Source organism: Staurois parvus, unplaced genomic scaffold, assembly GCF_062004578.1.
Source record: "Staurois parvus isolate SC_StPar_1 unplaced genomic scaffold, SC_StPar_1.0 ptg000302l, whole genome shotgun sequence".
NCBI lineage: Eukaryota > Metazoa > Chordata > Amphibia > Anura > Ranidae > Staurois > Staurois parvus.
In genome coordinates this window covers 1011991-1029682 of record NW_028318098.1, presented here as the reverse complement: position 1 = coordinate 1029682, position 17692 = coordinate 1011991, and the positions used below count along the sequence as shown (strand labels likewise).

The following is a 17692-nucleotide window of genomic DNA, read 5'->3' as shown; positions in this document are numbered from 1 at the left end:
CAATGCGGAAATTAGAGTACTGGGAGGAGTGGGTGAGCCAGTCCAGACTTATACGCAGAAGACATGACAGGTTGTAAGCTCGAACATTTGGAAGGCCAGAGCCTCCCTCACTACGTGGTAGAAATAGTTTGGCAAGTGCTATGCGAGGACGTTTGCCTTTCCAAAGAAAATTGGAAATTGCCCGATTCAATCTCGTTATGTCACTATGTCGTAGTAGAAGGGGTATGGTTTGAAGTGGGTAAAGAAGTTTTGGGAAGCACACCATCTTAAAGAGGTGAGATCTCCCCAAAAGAGACAATGGTAAATCCTTCCACATTTCCAACTCCCCAATAATTTTAGCAAGGACAGGTGTGTAGTTTAGTGTGTACAGAGACGAGGCGGACTTCCCTATCTTAATGCCTAGATAAGTGATACACCTGTTAGCGATTTTGAATACCGAAGTCTGCGACCATGTCGGGGGGCGCGCGTGGAATAGCGGAAGCACCTCACTTTTAGAGAAATTTATGCGAAGCCCTGAACAAAAGCGGAAGGAAGAAAAAATATGTTGAATATAGGGTAAGTCGAGGGACGGGTGCGAGGTAAAAATTAAAATGTCATCAGCGAACAGGGCAAGTCTCAACTCCTGATCCCCAATGGTGATGCCATGAAGGTTTGAATGAAATAATAAGAATCGTGCGAGAGGTTCCAGAGCCAAGTTAAAAAGTAACGGGGAAAGCGGGCATCCCTGTCTAGTGCCTTTGTGAAGCGCGATGGGATTGGATATGTGACCCGCTGCAATAACCTGGGCTGAAGGGGATGAATACATGGCTTGAATCACATGTAGAAAAGAACCCTCAAATCCAAATCTCCGTAATGTTAAGAAAAGCCATTCAAAGTTAACGTTATCGAATGCCTTTTCGGCGTCTATGGAAATGATAGCTGCATCATGGGGTGTGCCGGTCGAGGTTTGGCTCAAAACAGAGATCACTTTGCGGATATTCGACGCTGCCGAGCGCCCCTGCACAAATCCCGCTTGTGAGGGATGAATGAGATCTGGCAATATTGTTGCAAGGCGCGATGCTATAATTTTGGACATGAGTTTCGCGTCGAGGTTTAGCAAGGATATCGGCCGATATGAACCCGGTTCCGTCGGATCTTTGTCTTTTTTTGCAATCAGTTTGATATGTGCTTGAAGACCTGAGGGGAGATAGTTCCCTCCCAACTGAATACCTTGAAAAACCGATTGCAATGTAGGGGAGAGAGTATCAGACATGAGTTTGTAAAACTCGGCTGTGTAGCCATCAGGTCCCGGGGCTTTACCAGTCGTAAGCGATTTTATAGCTTGGGATATATCTGACTGAGTGATGGGAGCATTCAAAGCTTGGAGTGTAGCAGAATCTATCTGTGGCAGCTGGATGAGGTCCAGAAAAGAGGTGGCTTTGCTAGTGTCTATTGGGTCCGAGCCGTACAGGTTTTGGTAGAAATTTTCTAAAATGGAAATAATATCTAAGGGGTCGCCTTGCAACATTCCCTGTGCATCTTTCAACGCTGTAAAGAGAGTGGGAGTGAACGGTTTTTTGCAGAGCCTAGCTAGCAGCTTGCCCGGTTTATTGCCGAATTTATGGTAACGGAGGTCAATATGCGATTTATGCACGGCTTCCTGGGCCGCTGCCCAAGTGTCAAAATGTTGCTTGGCCTCCGCCCATGCTTTCCTATTTTCATGGGAGTTGAGACTTGCCATGTCCCTCTGCGCCTGTTGGAGACGCAGGCTCGCTGTTGTGTAGTTACGAAGAAGATTTTTCTTATACGTGGAAGTGAACGCTATGATTCGACCTCGTAGGACCGCCTTGCCCGTCTCCCAAAAGAGGTTAGGGTTTGTTCGATGTTGTGCGTTTGTGTCGCAGAACTCATCCCAGGCAGTGTTCAAAGCCCGGAGTAGGTCCCGATTGTTTGCTAGGAAGGACGGGAAACGCCAAGTGCGCGAACGATGATTATGTTGTGCCTGCTGAATGGAGACTGAAATCGGGGAGTGATCAGAAATCGCTATATCGTGTATAGCGGAGTCCCTAATGCTTTGTAGTGAGTAAGAGTTGACAAGGAAGTAATCAATTCTGGACAAAGTATGATGGACGGGGGAGTAAAAAGTAAAATCTCTACCATCTGGATGGGTCAGACGCCAAACGTCCGTAAGTTGTAGCGCTTCTGTAAATTCAGACAATAGTGAGTGAGTTGGGGAGAGAGCGGAAGGAGGAGGGCAACTAGGAAAGTCTGGTTTCAATTTGTCTTCCTGAGTGTTCATACATTGGTTGAAGTCTCCTCCTAACACCAGTGGAAGGTGCGTAAAATGTGACAGTTTTGAGGACAGATCTTGGAAGAACGGTTTAGGTGCAGAATTTGGTGCATAAACGTTGGCTAAGACTAGAGGAGAGGAATCCAAGTTAATGTGTACAGCAACGTACCGCCCCTCCTCATCCGTAACTAGCGATCTAATGTCTGGGGTGAGGCGTTTATGTATGAGGATAAGCACCCCCGCCTTGCGGTTGTTTGTAGGTGAGCCCAGTACCTGACCGACCCATAGTTTTTTCATGCGCGAAAAATCTGATTGGCTTAAATGAGTTTCTTGGAGAAACGCAATATCCGCTTTCAAGCGTTTGAGATGGCGTAGAATGGCCATACGTTTATGGGGTGATCTCAGACCCTTTACATTCCATGATACTACATGAAGCATGTGGATATAAGCCAAGGGGTGTTCAGCAATGAAATAGGAGCTCTGTAAGGTGGTAACTCAACGTGTTCCTTTCTAAGATTCCCGATCGCTCGTTGCATTGTTAAAGGTTGGCACAGCATGGGGTCTCCGGGTATGTGGATAGTGAAATGGGAAAAGCGACAGAAAGAGGAGGGGGAAGGGGAAAAAACATCTGTCAGAATGACCCAACAGGGGTCAAATACAGACAAAACATTAACAAACAGCATAAGTTTCATGGACTTCACATTATTCCGCATGATATCTTTGCTCCTTAACCTGCGTTACCGGAGGAGGTAAGACGTAAAACCTGCACCGAAGGGCAGCCTTGTCTATCAGCAAACGGGAAGAGAAGGGAGGCCCCAAATTATTGTGCGGTTCGGCAGCACCTGTGGGTGAGATGCAGCCCGTGCTCAACATCGGCACAGCAGTCAAGGAGAAAAGTAAATGCGCCATAACATTGTGAGCGGATATAAAAACGAGCCAAAGAACCTTAGGTGTATCTAAACAGAACGGAGCATGTAGGTAGCCACAAAATAAGACAGAGGAGTACCATTACATGAATCAATAACCGCTAAAACGTGAACCTGTAGGGAAAATTATCAGCGGGAATTAAGGCGGCCTATGCTTTGCCGGTGAGAAGTTGATGCGTTGGCGCTTAGGCGGCTCTTTTCGAGGACTGCGTTGGTCTCTCGGACCGGGGTCACGTGGTGACTGCTGTATTTGTCGAGGGCCCAGGTTGTCGGTTAAATTCTGCAGGAACAAAAGGGCTTCCTCTGGGTGTGTGTACGATTTGGGTTCCCCTGTGGGCGTGGTGAAGCGTAGTGTGGCAGGATATGCCAGAGTGAATTTGACCCCCTTTTGAAACAGTATGGCGCAAATTGATTGAAACGCTTTTCTTTTGCGGGAAACTTCTTGGGAATAATCTGCAAAAAGTAAAAGCTTATGCCCATCCAGCTGTAGGGAACGTGAATTACGGAATGAATTTAGTATAGCAAGCCGGTCCGCGTAATTGAGATATTTGACAATTATTGAGCGTGGCGTACGTCTATCATTGGAAGGTGCGCCTAGGCGGTGAGCCCTTTCGACCTGGCATGGTGTCAGTATGCCTAGTGCAGCAGGTATACGTTTAGAGCAGATTTCAGCTAGCAAGCCCGAATTATAGGATTCTGGGAGACCCACTACGCGTAAATTGTTTCTACGTGACCGATTTTCTAAGTCATCCAGTTTGTCCAGAATACTTTGTTGCTCACGTTTAGATTGTGTAACTCCTGCCTGCATAGCTTGAAATTCATCCTCCAAATCAGAGAGGCGGTGTTCTACATCTGAAATGCGCTTTACGTTTTCGCCGAGATCCCTTCTAAGTTGTTCTATGCCTTGGGTCACAGCCCTATCCACAGCCTGTGTAATGGTAGGCAATAATAGAGAGGCAACGGCTTGTGCAATTTTTTCATATCCCTGCTGATCTGTAGGACTACAGGTGCCTGCATGCCCCAGTGCGGGGGTATGGGGAGGTTGTGGTTCCCTCCTACCTGATCCATGGTCTGTCCCTGGCTGTGTGTCCATCTCCACATTACTGCTGTCCGCCCTGGGACCTGTGGTGCCACTTCTGCAGCCGCCCTCAGCAGCGTGTTCGGCGGCCATCTTGGCTGCAGGAGAGGGAGAGACATCCCTCCCAGGAATCGCGGCGGGATCGTGGCCGGGTGCCGCCGGTTTCAGGTACCGATCCATGGGGATCGAGTAGCGGGTCAACAGGGGGCACCTTCGTGCCTAATGCTGAGGCTCTCCGGTGCAGGAAGCGGGCGTTATATGCCGGGGTATGCCGGAGCCGCGGGATACCGCCCCTGCTACATGCGGCGCCGGAACCGGAAGTTCACTTTGTTGATTTTGATTACAAGAGTATATATTTTAAAACATGCACCCTCCAGTACATATCTTCAGAGTCTCACAGGCCTTTAGGCACCAAGTTTCTGTTGCCCAACTCTGTAAGGATGCTGCCTTGCCTTCTATTCATACTTTTCTAAGTATTACCAGGTTAATGTCCAATCTGCACAGGAAACTTTTGGCCACAATGTTATTGTAGCAGCACTGTGAAATGTACCCCTGTTGTTCTTGGGGGCTTTGATTGCCTGCTTGCTGCCCATCCTTTAATTTATTGCTTTGTGATGTCCCATCGTGTCTGAATAAGTTGCCTGTGTCCTATACTGTATGACTAAAATCAGAGGAATTTTGACTTACCTGAAAATTTGGAATAAAGTACAGGGCACAACCCCCCCCCCCCCTAACTCACCATGACAGTGTACAATTACCTGAATATATCAGCCAATAACCCATGGTGAATGAATAAGTTGCCTGTATCTTGTACTGTACTCTAAAATATGGAAATTACAGGCACGTCTAAATTCCTGTTTTTTTTTCTTTATACTTTTATTAGCTATTCATGTTGATGTTTAAACTGGAGTTCCTCTTTAAAGAAAAGATAAATGTATCTGGTTCATTTATTTATGCTAATATTGTGTTTTACTTTTCTTATCTCAGATAATGACCTAAGTACTGCATTCACACATTGGAGTGTGACCAAGCTTGCCCCATCGATCTATACTGTTGTTTTCCTTGTGGCTTTTCCTCTCAATATCATGGCGATCGTCATATTCCTGGTGAAGATGAAAATCAGGAAGCCGGCAGTGGTCTACATGCTGAACCTCGCCACTGCAGATGTCCTCTTTGTTAGCATCCTACCTTTTCAAATTGCCTACCGATTCTTGGGATCGAACTGGCTCATTGGAGAAGGAATGTGTCGCTTTGTCACGGCAGCATTTTACTGTAACATGTACTGCTCCATGCTGCTCATGACAAGTATCAGCGTGGACCGTTTCCTGGCCGTAGTCTACCCGGTGCGGTCTCTCTCCTGGCGCACAGTGAACCGAGCCTGGCTGGTGTGTGGTGTCATCTGGGTCATCTCATTGGTCAGTACTGTGCCTCTTCTCATAACAGATCAAGCCTGGAAATTTTCTAATCTAAATATCACATTATGTCATGATGTTCAGTACTTTGGTAAAGATCTTAAGTTCTATTTTTACTATTTCATCTCTCTTATCTCACTTTTCTTTTTCTTACCATTATTCATTACAACTTTCTGTTACATTGGAATCATCCGCAGTCTCAGCAGATCAAAATTTGATCGCACACATAAGAGATCCCGATCTATCTGCCTCTGCGTGGTTGTGCTGAGTGTGTTTGTCCTTTGTTTTGGCCCCACCAATGTAATCTCTTTAATTAACTATGTGAAGGTGTATGAGAATTATGATCGCTCTCTGTATATTCCCTACATCCTCTGTGTCAGTATCAGCAGCATCAACTGTTGTCTGGATCCTCTTATCTATTATTTTACATTCTCCGAGTGTAAGAGATACGTCTACAATTTGCTGTGTTGGAGGAAAGGTTATCACCCTCCAGTACAAAGTCTTCCCTTAAACACAAGGAGCACCAACCAGAGAGGACCAGAGGAGACCTAATCTTCTCAACCCAATAAGAGGGGACGAGTTATTTCAACACCTCTCCTTATTTTATCTCACAGTCATTTTCCTGAAAAATATTTAAATAACACACATCACTAAAATCTGTAATGCCTAAAGGTCCACTTTACTGCCCTGTAAATTATGATTTTACTGATCCTCATGGAAAAGCTGGGTGCTTGAAATGCTGTGTGAATCGATGACATCATAGACGTGATAGTTTGAATAAGGGACTTGGCAGGCATACTATAGTTAAAGATTATTTTATTTTAGCTGGTTGTTAAGGAGCAAGGGGGTCCCCAGATCTGTCCTCCCATGTGAATGAGTACCAGGGTACATATTATCCCTACTCATTCACCAAAAAAAAGTGCAAAGTAAATTATAACAGAGCCAGTTTTTGAAAAGTCTTTTTTTTTAAACTCAAAAGTCCTCTGAAGTAGATCCAATGTCAATCACAGGGAACTCCGGACACTGACCCAAATAAAAAAAAAAAATATGCCAACGCTTGTCTCCCATCAAATGACAGCTCAGCCACCTTCTGCCACTAAATAAATGAAGGGGCTGGACCATCCAATGACATCACCAGGTGAACACACCCCCTTTTGATGTCATCAAACCAGAATTCCCTGTTCAATGTCATAAGGGGACAGAGTTACCAGGTGAGCCAAGCATCAGTGCAGGCTGTGTTTTTTTGGTTCAGGTCAGTGGCATCCATCATTATTAATGTTGGATCTACTTTGGGGGACATTTTTTGGGGGGGTTGAATAAATATCAAAAACTGGCTGTGTGTTTTTATTTACTTTTAACTTTTTTTGGTGATCGAGTAGGGGTACTGTGTACCCCATACTCATTCACATGGGGGGCCAAGATCTTGGGTACTTCAAAATGATAAGATAAAATGGCCGCGGCGACACTTCCGGTCTGCGTACGTGCGTCTCGACGTCACACCTCTAACGCGTTTCGTCACTTCCGGACTTCGTCTGACGAAGTCCGGAAGTGACGAAACGCGTTAGGGTGTGAAGTGTCGCCGCGGCCATTTTGTTGGTTGTTCACACATGGCTTACTGCATTTGTTTGGTAGAACTCGCATAGGAGCCATGTTTGGAGCTGGAAATGTGGAATTTTAATGTAAGTGGCTATTAAAATCTTTCCCTATACCTTGAATATGAGTCTTGAGACCCTTCTTGTCTTTTGAGGACCTTGGAAAATATCTTTGGAGAGGAAATAGAAGATCTCTGATTGAATGCTGATTATATATATACAGAGGGTAATAGTATGTAATACTATTGGTGTTGGTGGATGCACAGCGTTGCAGTGTTCACGGAGTGGTCACAGTTAATTTATATGTGCACGATATATAAAAAAAAAGTTTTTTGCACAATTTTTAAGTTGTGTTTCTGCACAGAGTGAATATATATTGTTATATAAAGGTAATGCACTAGAGCATCTATTTTTTATTTTTTCTTTGAGGTATCACGGGATGAAATAGGATTCCTTCCTATTGGATGATAAAGTTTGGAAATTTGGGACTTTTTTTATTTGGACACTGTTTTTTCATTGGACTTTTTTTCTTTTTTTGGACAATTTTTTATATGTTTTTTTTGTTTTTGATTATATATGACATTGTAAGGTTTAATTTGAATATTATTATTTTATTTTATCACAAAAAGGTTATAATATATGATGTGCTTCTGGCTGGCCTTCCCTCCTCCCCCTCCTGCCTCCTCCTCCTCCTGCCGCTGTTGCTTGAGGACACAAGCTGTCAGGATGGAGAGCAGTGGGGGAAGGGGTTTTGCTAAACATGTGTTTACCAGTCAACTTCCTTTCCTTGAATGGGCACAGTGAGCGATAAGTACTGATCGCTCCTGTGTCTGTTCATCACCGAAGTATAGTAAATAGTGTTTTACTATTATGCTTCAGCTTGTGAATGAATAGAAGCCTCTATACAGACTCCTATTCATTCATGTAGTGTGCAGCTCAGGCTGTGGAGAAAGGGACTGTCTGTCAAAAAAGAAACATCAGGGGTCTGTTTAGACCTGTGATATCTCATTAAAACCCCACCCCCAAAAATACAAAATATTAAAAAAAATATATATATAATAAAGCCCTGCAATTCCGTGTTTACCTGTACAAGGAATGCACAGTTGTTCCGTTCTTCCCTGTGCATGCAGTCCCATTGATGTCATTAGCTCCTAATTTGACATCCATCTACATTCGGGCTTTGCAGACTTTGTATCCCAATTGATATGAATAGGACTGCCTGCATGGGGATGAATTGAACACCTGTGCATCCCCGTTCAGGTAGACGCAGCTCTTCCATGGGTGTACACCTTAGTATGCCCCATGTGAATGAGGCCTTAGTAGCAATTTAGCAGGAATTCTGTAAGTTATGTTGTGTTTGTGTGTGCTAGTAATAAAAATAGCGATTGGGGGGCGTGGTCTGCCGCAGTCCGGAATGGCCGCTTAAACCAGGAGCTCCCGCCGGCCGAAGACTTCTCTTCACTCTGCACAGAGGATCGGGTGAGGCAGGGGCGCATAGTCATGGGGAAAACGGACCGGAACACACCCGGTTCCCGTTCCCGTTCCCCACGGGTCCCTAATCAACCGCAATTGCGGCATATACAGGAGCTGTTCCGCTCCCAACAGAGGGACAGGGCCCAAGCAGCTTCCCCCTCTCCCCCCCCTCCTTCCTCCTCCACGGCAGCCTGTGCTCAAAGCAGTGACACTGAGAATGTCACAGACACAGTCCCGCAGCATGATCTTTCCTCTGACTCCCAGGCATTATCCCTCAGAGATCTTCAGGCGGTGGCTGCAGACATTAAAGTCACACTCACCACCGCCCTCAGTAAACTGCGAGAGGATTTACTTTCCTTGGGCACAAGGCTGGAGGGAGTGGAACTTGCTAACCGCACTAATGCAGATGCCATAGCAGACATACAGCAGACAACAGTCTCACACGCATCACATATCCGTGAATTCTACAGACAAATAGAGGATTTGGATAACCGTGGACGCAGACATAACATTCAACTCCGTGGTTTGCCAGAATCTGTGGAACCGAACGACATCCCTACAACGGTTGTGGCGATCTTTAATGACCTACTAGGTCGCCCACCGGCCACACCTATAGAGTTGGAACGAGCACACAGAGCACTCCGTCCCAGGGGCAGAGATTCTGATCCCCCAAGAGATGTAATATGTTGCCTAGTCAGCTTCCCACTAAAAGAGGACATCCTCAGGCGCGCCAGGGACAGAAGGCGTCTCTTATATCAGGGGTCAGAAATACATTTATTCCAGGATCTCTCCAATCTTACTCTGCAACAAAGACGGGAACTTCGCCCCCTATTGGATGCACTCCGTTCACATAACATATCATATAGGTGGCGTTTCCCATTTTGTCTTTCCGCACAGGCGCAGGGGCGCACAGCCTACCTGCGAGTTCCGGAGGATCTGCCTAATTTCTGCACTTCCCTAGATATCCCACTAATCGACCTCCCCGATTGGTACAGAAATATGCATCTCCCAGGTGTTCCGGAATCCGGACCGACACCAAGTGATATGGAATGGCAGGGCCCTGGCTCTCGCCGACGCAGATTGGTCCCCGCAACCCCGCCGAGACTTCCAGCCAGTGGCTCTACCAGCATCACCAGCCCGACGGCCTCTCCTGCACATCGAAGGCCTCGTCATGAAGCTTAGAGACCCTTCTCTAAGCTCTGTCCTGATTTTCTTAATTTACTGTACACTATCACTGGTTTCACTGCTCAGGCTCCGTTCAGCCATTCTTCAGACTTTGTCTGCAAAATCCTTTGTTCCATTTCGCCTTACCTATGGAGCTTTCTGATCTATCATCCTGGGGTCTTCCCTCCACCTGATCTGGACTGGACTCAATGGTACTCTTGCACACAGGCGGTCCTATGCATCTGGGGCCACTGAGATCTCATCCCTATGATTCCTGACCCTTACAGATTGTTTGGCACAGAACATTCCAATAAGCTCCTCCCTTCTACCCGCCCATTTTTTGCACCACCACTGTCGCTCCGCAACGGGACTGTCGGGTCTACAACCAATGTATTGCCCAACTTCCTCCATGACACCTCTGACAGGTCTATTGCCATCTAGAGACACTGGGTGGACTCCGGAGGGCTCCGATCCTCCTACGTCTCCTGCACATCTGATTCCGAGCCTACCCTGGGGACCTCCGAGGATCTCGGGTTCGCCACTGAAGGATTTTATGTCCCCCCGCGCACATCGTATTCAACTCGCCTTGCACCGTTTACAGAAGACCGAGTTCGGAGAGGATGATGAGAAGTCATCAGCATCAGTTATCGTTTTTCACGTACTCAGATTAGCGGGTTGCTGAGTTTGGATTGGGAGGGGTGGGGGACTTGGGACCATTGCTTATAAATTTTTTTTTTTTTTTTCTCCATCACACTGTTATTGTGCACCTGTGAACGAGCATCACCTCAATAAGCTCTCCAGATGGAGACTCCTAGCAGAGATCGATCTCTCCCATCCCGCTCTGTATCCTTTTTTGCCCTCTGCATACTAATGGAGTACCACTGATGAGGCTCCACTGTAGGTACTCTGTCTGTGCCTTCTTCTTCCCTCCCCACGCATTTCCTCCTATCTGATATGAGGTGCTGCTCGATTCCGGGGGTACCTTGAGAGTCCAGGCCGGGGGGGGGGGGTCCTTATGTCATTTTAGTTGTTTTCAATTTAGTATATTATGTTTTTTTGATATGCGATATTTGAGCTGTATGTTTTTTTTGCACATGTCATGCCTTACTGTTCCTCTGCCAATAATTTATGACTTCATGTGTCGTGAGACACTGCCTGTTCTCTCCCTGAGGAGAGGGCGGTCTGACCGTACTATGAAGCCATACCTTTGAGGACGACACTCCTAGTAGTTCCACCATGGTATACTCGTGACACCATATTTCCGCTCTAGAATTCCTATGTGGTGCTCTGTTCATATGTGTATCTCACAAACATTGATATGGCTTGCTGTCTGTCTCACTTCCCTCACTTCCCTCCTAGCGCAGGCTACCGTTTTGTTCTTGTCCCCAATCTCTCGCTAAATCCTGAGCCATACGCCCTACCAGGTGAGGGTTGATACATATCCCTCGCCGGCTGGGCATAGTCCCTCTCTGTGCATGCCCTATCCTCGCCCTACCTCTCCATTCCCTGCACTTTTTGAGGTCTTCCGTACGGCGGGCTTTTTTTTATTTTGGATTTCGACCCACTGCGTTCCCCACACAGTAAGCTCGGAGAGCTTTTACTGACTCTTGCCGGCTGTTTTTACTCCCTCCTTTCTCTTTTCTGTTACCCCTTAACCCCCCCCATCTTCTCTTCCTTTCTCTTCTCCCCTTTTTTCATATATCTAGGTGGATTAGCTGGTCTACTCCTCCCGCTGGTAGTTCTGTTTTTTTTTTTCTTATTTATCTCTTTAATTTCCCCCCCCCCCCCTTCAATCCTATTCCCATCCTCTTAGTACCCCGTGTTCCTTCTCCTTAGGTTGCTTTCACATACCTCTTTGGACATGTCTTCTCCCAAATCGATGTCGGGACACTTATCTTTAAAAGTTCTATCTCTTAATGTGAGGGGTTTGAACACATCTGAAAAACGCTCCATTCTGCTCTCCTACTTATATAAACAAAGAGCGGATATCGTTTTCCTTCAGGAAACGCATTTTCGACAGGATGTCATTCCCAAGCTCTTTAACTCACATTATCCGACAGTCTATCATGCCCCTAACCCTCATGCCAAATCAAAAGGTGTCGCCATCTTGATTGCGAAACATCTCCCTTTAACTGTCACGGAGTCGCTCCCTGACTCAGAAGGTAGGTTCCTGTTTCTAAAAGGCACTTTTGCCAACAGACCCATTACACTGCCAAATCTATATGCGCCCAATTCCAAGCAGGTTCCTTTCTTCCGCTCAATCACCACCTCTCTTTCTTCCTTTCAGTCGGGTGTGCTGCTCTTGGGGGCAGACCTTAATGTCCCTTTATGCCCCTTACTGGATTCCTCCTCGGGCAATTCATTTTTACCATACAAATCCCTAAGACAGATCCGCACACAACTTCAGGATTTACAACTTCACGATTCTTGGCGAATCCTACACCCGAACGTTAAAGATTATACGTTTTTTTCTCCTCCACACAACAAGTACTCCAGAATTGACTACATTTTTCTCTCGCAAGTGGATCTGCCATTTCTTCATGACACCTCCATTGAACCAATGGTCCTTTCAGATCACCATCCCATAACCATGACGTTGCGTTTTCCTGAAAAACACTCCCGCTCTAAGATTTGGAGATTGGACGCATCTCTTCTTTCCGACCCAACGAACGAATCCGAGATCCGCTCCCAATTGGTAGATTACTTCGCGACCAACCAGACTTCAGATACCTCCTCCTTGACGCAATGGGAGGCACATAAATGCGTAATTCACGGGGTTCTCATAGCTATGGCTACGAAGCGTAAAAGGGAGAGACAAGCACATCTGCGACGACTTCTGGAGCGCATCCAGTTTTTGGAAAGAGTTCACAAACACAGTCAAGCGGCTTCTACCTTGACTGAACTCACAAACACTCGCACGCAGCTTTTGACCGAACTGGGCAAGGTGGCTAAACGTAGATATGTCTTGTCTCAAAAATTATTTTATGAGTTTGCGAACAAAAGCGGGAGATTCCTCGCCAGATCCCTTAAAGCGAAAAAGTCGAGCTTAACAATCCACAAAATCAGGGGTCCAGACGGTTCTTTTGCCACCACTAATGCTGACATTGCTTCTCATTTTGAGCAGTATTATAAGGCATTATATAACCTCCCTCCGGAACGTCCCCCACCTGAAACCAACAAACTCAGAGCCACGGTGATCTCGGACTTTCTTCATCTTTATAGCCCTTCTGCACTTTCTGAGACATCCGCCCTGGAACTGGAGCAAAATATCACGGCAGAGGAACTGTCGCGGGAGGTCAAACAAATGAAGTCTGGTAAAAGCCCGGGCCCTGATGGCCTGTCTGCGGTATATTACAAGGAGTTTTTAACCGTCTTGTCCAACCCCTTCCTCTCGGCTTTCAACACTTTCTCTTCACTCCCTGTGCCGTGTCATCGCCTTCTAGAAGCGCACATCACTGTCATACCCAAAGGAGATAAGGATGCAACTTTGGTTTCCAATTATAGGCCCATCTCCCTTCTGAATGTAGACGTGAAACTTTATGCTAAAATTCTGGCCAACCGTCTCCTCCCCTTACTCCCTTCTTTGATTAACCTCGATCAAGTGGGTTTCATCCCTGGCAGGGAAGCGAGAGACAATACTATCAAGGCCCTCAACCTAATCCATTGGCTTCGCACATCAAAGAATCCTGGGTTCCTTCTCTCTTTGGACGCTGAGAAGGCCTTTGACAGAGTGTCCTGGGATTATTTGAGGGCAACCCTTCAGGCGATTGGTTTGAGAGAACACATGCTTAATTTCATCATGACCTTGTATTCTGGACCCACGGCACAGGTTCGGGTGAATGGCCATTTATCGAACCATTTCTCTCTCGGCAATGGCACGCGCCAGGGCTGCCCCCTTTCTCCTCTCCTCTTTGTATTATCATTAGAGCCACTGCTGCGTAAACTCCGTTCCAACCCAGATATTAAGGGCATTTCCGCACCGGCTCAAGAGTATAAACTCGCCGCCTATGCGGATGACATTTTGCTGTTTCTAACGGAACCTCGGACCACCTTGCCCAATTTGCTTAAAGATTTCTCACTTTTTCAATACATGTCAAACCTTAGAATCAACCATTCAAAGTCATACGCCCTCAATGTCACCCTCCCTTCTGATGTAGTCTCAGTTTGCCGATCGCAGTTCCCGTTTAGATGGGACAGTGAGACCCTCACTTACCTGGGCATTCAGCTTACGTGCGACCTCTCTGACCTTTACGTAAAAAACTTTATCCCAGCACTTAAATCCATTCAGGAAGATCTCACTAAATGGCATCGCCCATGCTTTTCCTGGTTCGGCAAAGCTGCTATATTAAAAATGAACATTCTCCCCCGCCTCCTCTATTTATTTCAAACCTTACCTATCCAATTGCCACCCGCCTTTTTCGCTTCATGTAGGAGAATGTGCTCCTTCTTCCTTTGGAACCACAAGCGCCCGCGCATATCTTTCTGCCAATTGGTTCTCCCCAAATCCAGGGGTGGGATTGGGCTCCCAGACCTCAGGCAATATGATTGGGCCTGCCATCTTTGCAGAATTATAGATTGGAATATTCATTCGACTACCAAAGGCTGGGTGCATCTCGAAAACTCCTTCTCTCCTTCTCCTATAGCTTCGATCCCGTGGCTCATGATGAAACATACCCCCCAGGCCCTTCTCACTCATCCATTGATTGGTCCTACCTTGAGCATCTTCCGCTTGACATGCAAGTTGGCCTCCATCTCGGATGCCCCCAACCCTTTAACCTCCCTTTGCTTAAACCCGGACTTCCCACCGGGTATGCACAAGGCCTTCCTGTCGGAACATTGGCCTCATGACCAGGTGAAAGCGGAACACTTTTTTCATAAAGGCCAATTGAAATCCTACTCCTCTTTGGCGAGCACCATGAAAGATCGTACCTTCCCCTTTTGGGCCTACCTTCAAATCAGGCATTTTCTCACATCCTCTGCTCACCACCACAAATGGACTCGTCCTCTCACCCCCTTTGAATCAATTTGTTCTAAGGCTGAACCCCAGCGGCATCTCATCTCATCCATGTACCTCCTTCTCGCCGGTGATGGGAATCCTAACTCGCTCCCCGCTTGCCGAGCTTGGAGGAGAGACCTTGATATAGATTTTTCTTCCTCAGATTGGGACCAAATTTTTACATACTCCCACAAATGTTCGCTGAATGTATCGACCCAAGAAAACGGATACAAGCTAGCTTCCCGTTGGTACATTACCCCTTCCAGAACTCATCGTTTTAACCCTTCTCTACCCAATAACTGTTGGAGATGTGGAGCACCTGATGGGTCCCTTCTCCATATTTGGTGGTCCTGTCCTATCGTCCTGCCCTTCTGGCAGGAAGTCCACCGTATAACCTCGTCAGTGTCCACTTTACCTCTCGATTTCTCCCCGGCCCAATTTCTCCTCCACTATACACCGCTCCCCAAACGTCTATACTTCCGATCGTTAGCTATGCATATGATTAATGCTGCTAGACTCTGTCTTCCTGTGCTTTGGAGATCTACTCAACCCAGCTCAATAAAAGATTGGTTCACTGGTCTAGGCAGAATTGCAGAGATGGAGGAGCTGATTGCTTCCTCCCAAGATAACCCGACTAAATTCTCCCATATTTGGTCGTGTTGGATTCACTTCTGAACGACCCCCAAATACCAATCCCTCATGGGTCTTTCTACCTGACTCTGAGCCAGACCTGTGGCTTTATATTACACTCTGTATTGTATTGACTCCTCGACCCTTGCTAGGCTGTCGATAACACTTTTCTATTATATCCCTTTCACTGATCAGGTAGTGAGACACTCCTTTTCCCTGGCGCCCGATTGTCTGCTTTATGTCTCTATCCCCTTGGGGAGAAGCACACCAGCTCTGTCCTTGGAGCTTCCACCTATATGACATGTCTATCCATACTGCCCCCCCCCCCTTAGTCTCCTTCCCCTTTGACCCTTACCCCCCCTTTTTTTTTTTTTTTTCTCTACACTTTTTTTCTTCCTTCTTTGGCTTTCCAGCTCCTCACCATTTTTTATTTTCTCCCGACTCCTTCCTCATTGTGCCCTGTACCTGCCATTACTGTCTTTGCTGTTTTTCACATCTTCTCCACTTCATTTTTCCTTTTTTTTTCCTCTACACATACGTTTATTCCTCTGTCCATAGGCAACCTAATCTCACAACCAGATTACACTTGCACATGTGCCTCTCCCATTCCACGGAGTTATTTTCATATGCGTTGGCTACCTTTGAGTGGTACCTTTGCTGCTCCTCATGGATAACACCGTGCTTTCTATATTTTCGCAACTTCTTCCTTGCACCAGAAGCTCAGCACCTTTAGCTTTATCCCCTTCCCCCCTACTCTGCTACTCTACGATAAAAGATATATGGGGGTGCAAATAAATGATCCTGCTCGTTTGGTGATATTTTGTACGCTGTGTGGTGATTATGATTGGTGTTTGCCTTCTTTTTTTTTTTTTTTGCTGTGTTCTCGTGTTTTTTTTCCAAGCTCAACTTCATTATTGTTACAGGTGACACGAGATGACTTTATTATTTTGTTCGCCTGCGTATTTATTATTGTTTGGCATGTGCGATTTGTGTTTCACCGCGTTTTTCTTTGGCACATTGTATTACTTTGTACAATTTATCTGTTTTGAATTTTTCTCAATAAACTTTGTGGAACAAAAAAAAAAAAAATGAAAATAGCGATTTGGTGAACGTTTGTGGGCCTAACAAATCAGTAGCACATTTATTTTATTCTACAGGCCATGTGCTTTCAGAAAATATATAGTTTGGTGGATCTTTTCCAAACTCTGAAAGCTGTAAGTGAAAAATGGTAACCTCCAGATTTTTAGAGTAAATTGTTATTATTTTCAGTTTTGTGCACCTTCAGATTTCACCATTTCACAAAAAGGGGCAATTTAAAATGTATAAATATTTGCGATGTACTAACTAAATACAGTTTTAGCTTTTATATTTAGTAGGAATTTAGCAGGAATGTTGTAAATGTTGCCATGTATGTATCCATTAATAATGATGTTAGTGTATTTTTACTGAAAATAGTAATTTGATGAACATTTGCCCTAATATTGTGGGGACTAAAAAATCAGTAGCACCTTCCTTTTATTCCAAAGGTCATGTGCTTTCAGAAAATGTATGGCTTGGGGGGTCTTTTAAAACTCTGTAAACTGTAAGCGGAAACTGGTAACCATCAGATTTTTAGAGTGAATTGTTATTATTTACAGTTTTGCGCACATTCAGATTTCACCATTTTCATAAAAAGGCGCAATTTAATAAATGCAAATATTTGTTGTTTATTAACATTATACAGTTTTGGATTTTATATTTAGTAGGAATTTAACAGGAATTGTGTACATTTCGCCATGTATAACATGTTTGTTATTTTTTTATTACAACCTTTAGAATCACTTTAAGGAAGAGGGAAACCTTGCCGTGTTGATGATACTGAGCATGTGCAGAGTGCCGTGTAGTGGGTGTAACTACATTGCACTGAATGTTTGCCATGACTCAGTTACATAGAGTATGAGCCTACTTGCAGTATACACCGCACACAGAAGCTGCAGTCCTTGTACCCACAAAATACGTCTTACAGGATATTTAAACCTCAGAACATAAATGTAATATATTGCAGATTACCAGTCCTTGGATGTGATGGCTGTATTAGTTATCTTTTTTATAACTAAGTTCCATTTCTGGAAGTGCTTGTTGATCCTGCCAGAAAATCCAGTGTCCTTGTAAC

The 17692-nt window shown here is 45.5% G+C and overlaps 1 pseudogene; it reads left to right on the top strand.

Annotated features, from left to right (window-relative positions):
• LOC149457844 (uncharacterized) overlaps window positions 1-6339 on the top strand; it is a 472748-nt pseudogene extending 466409 nt beyond the window's left edge.
• Window positions 6340-17692: the final 11353 nt, after the last annotated feature.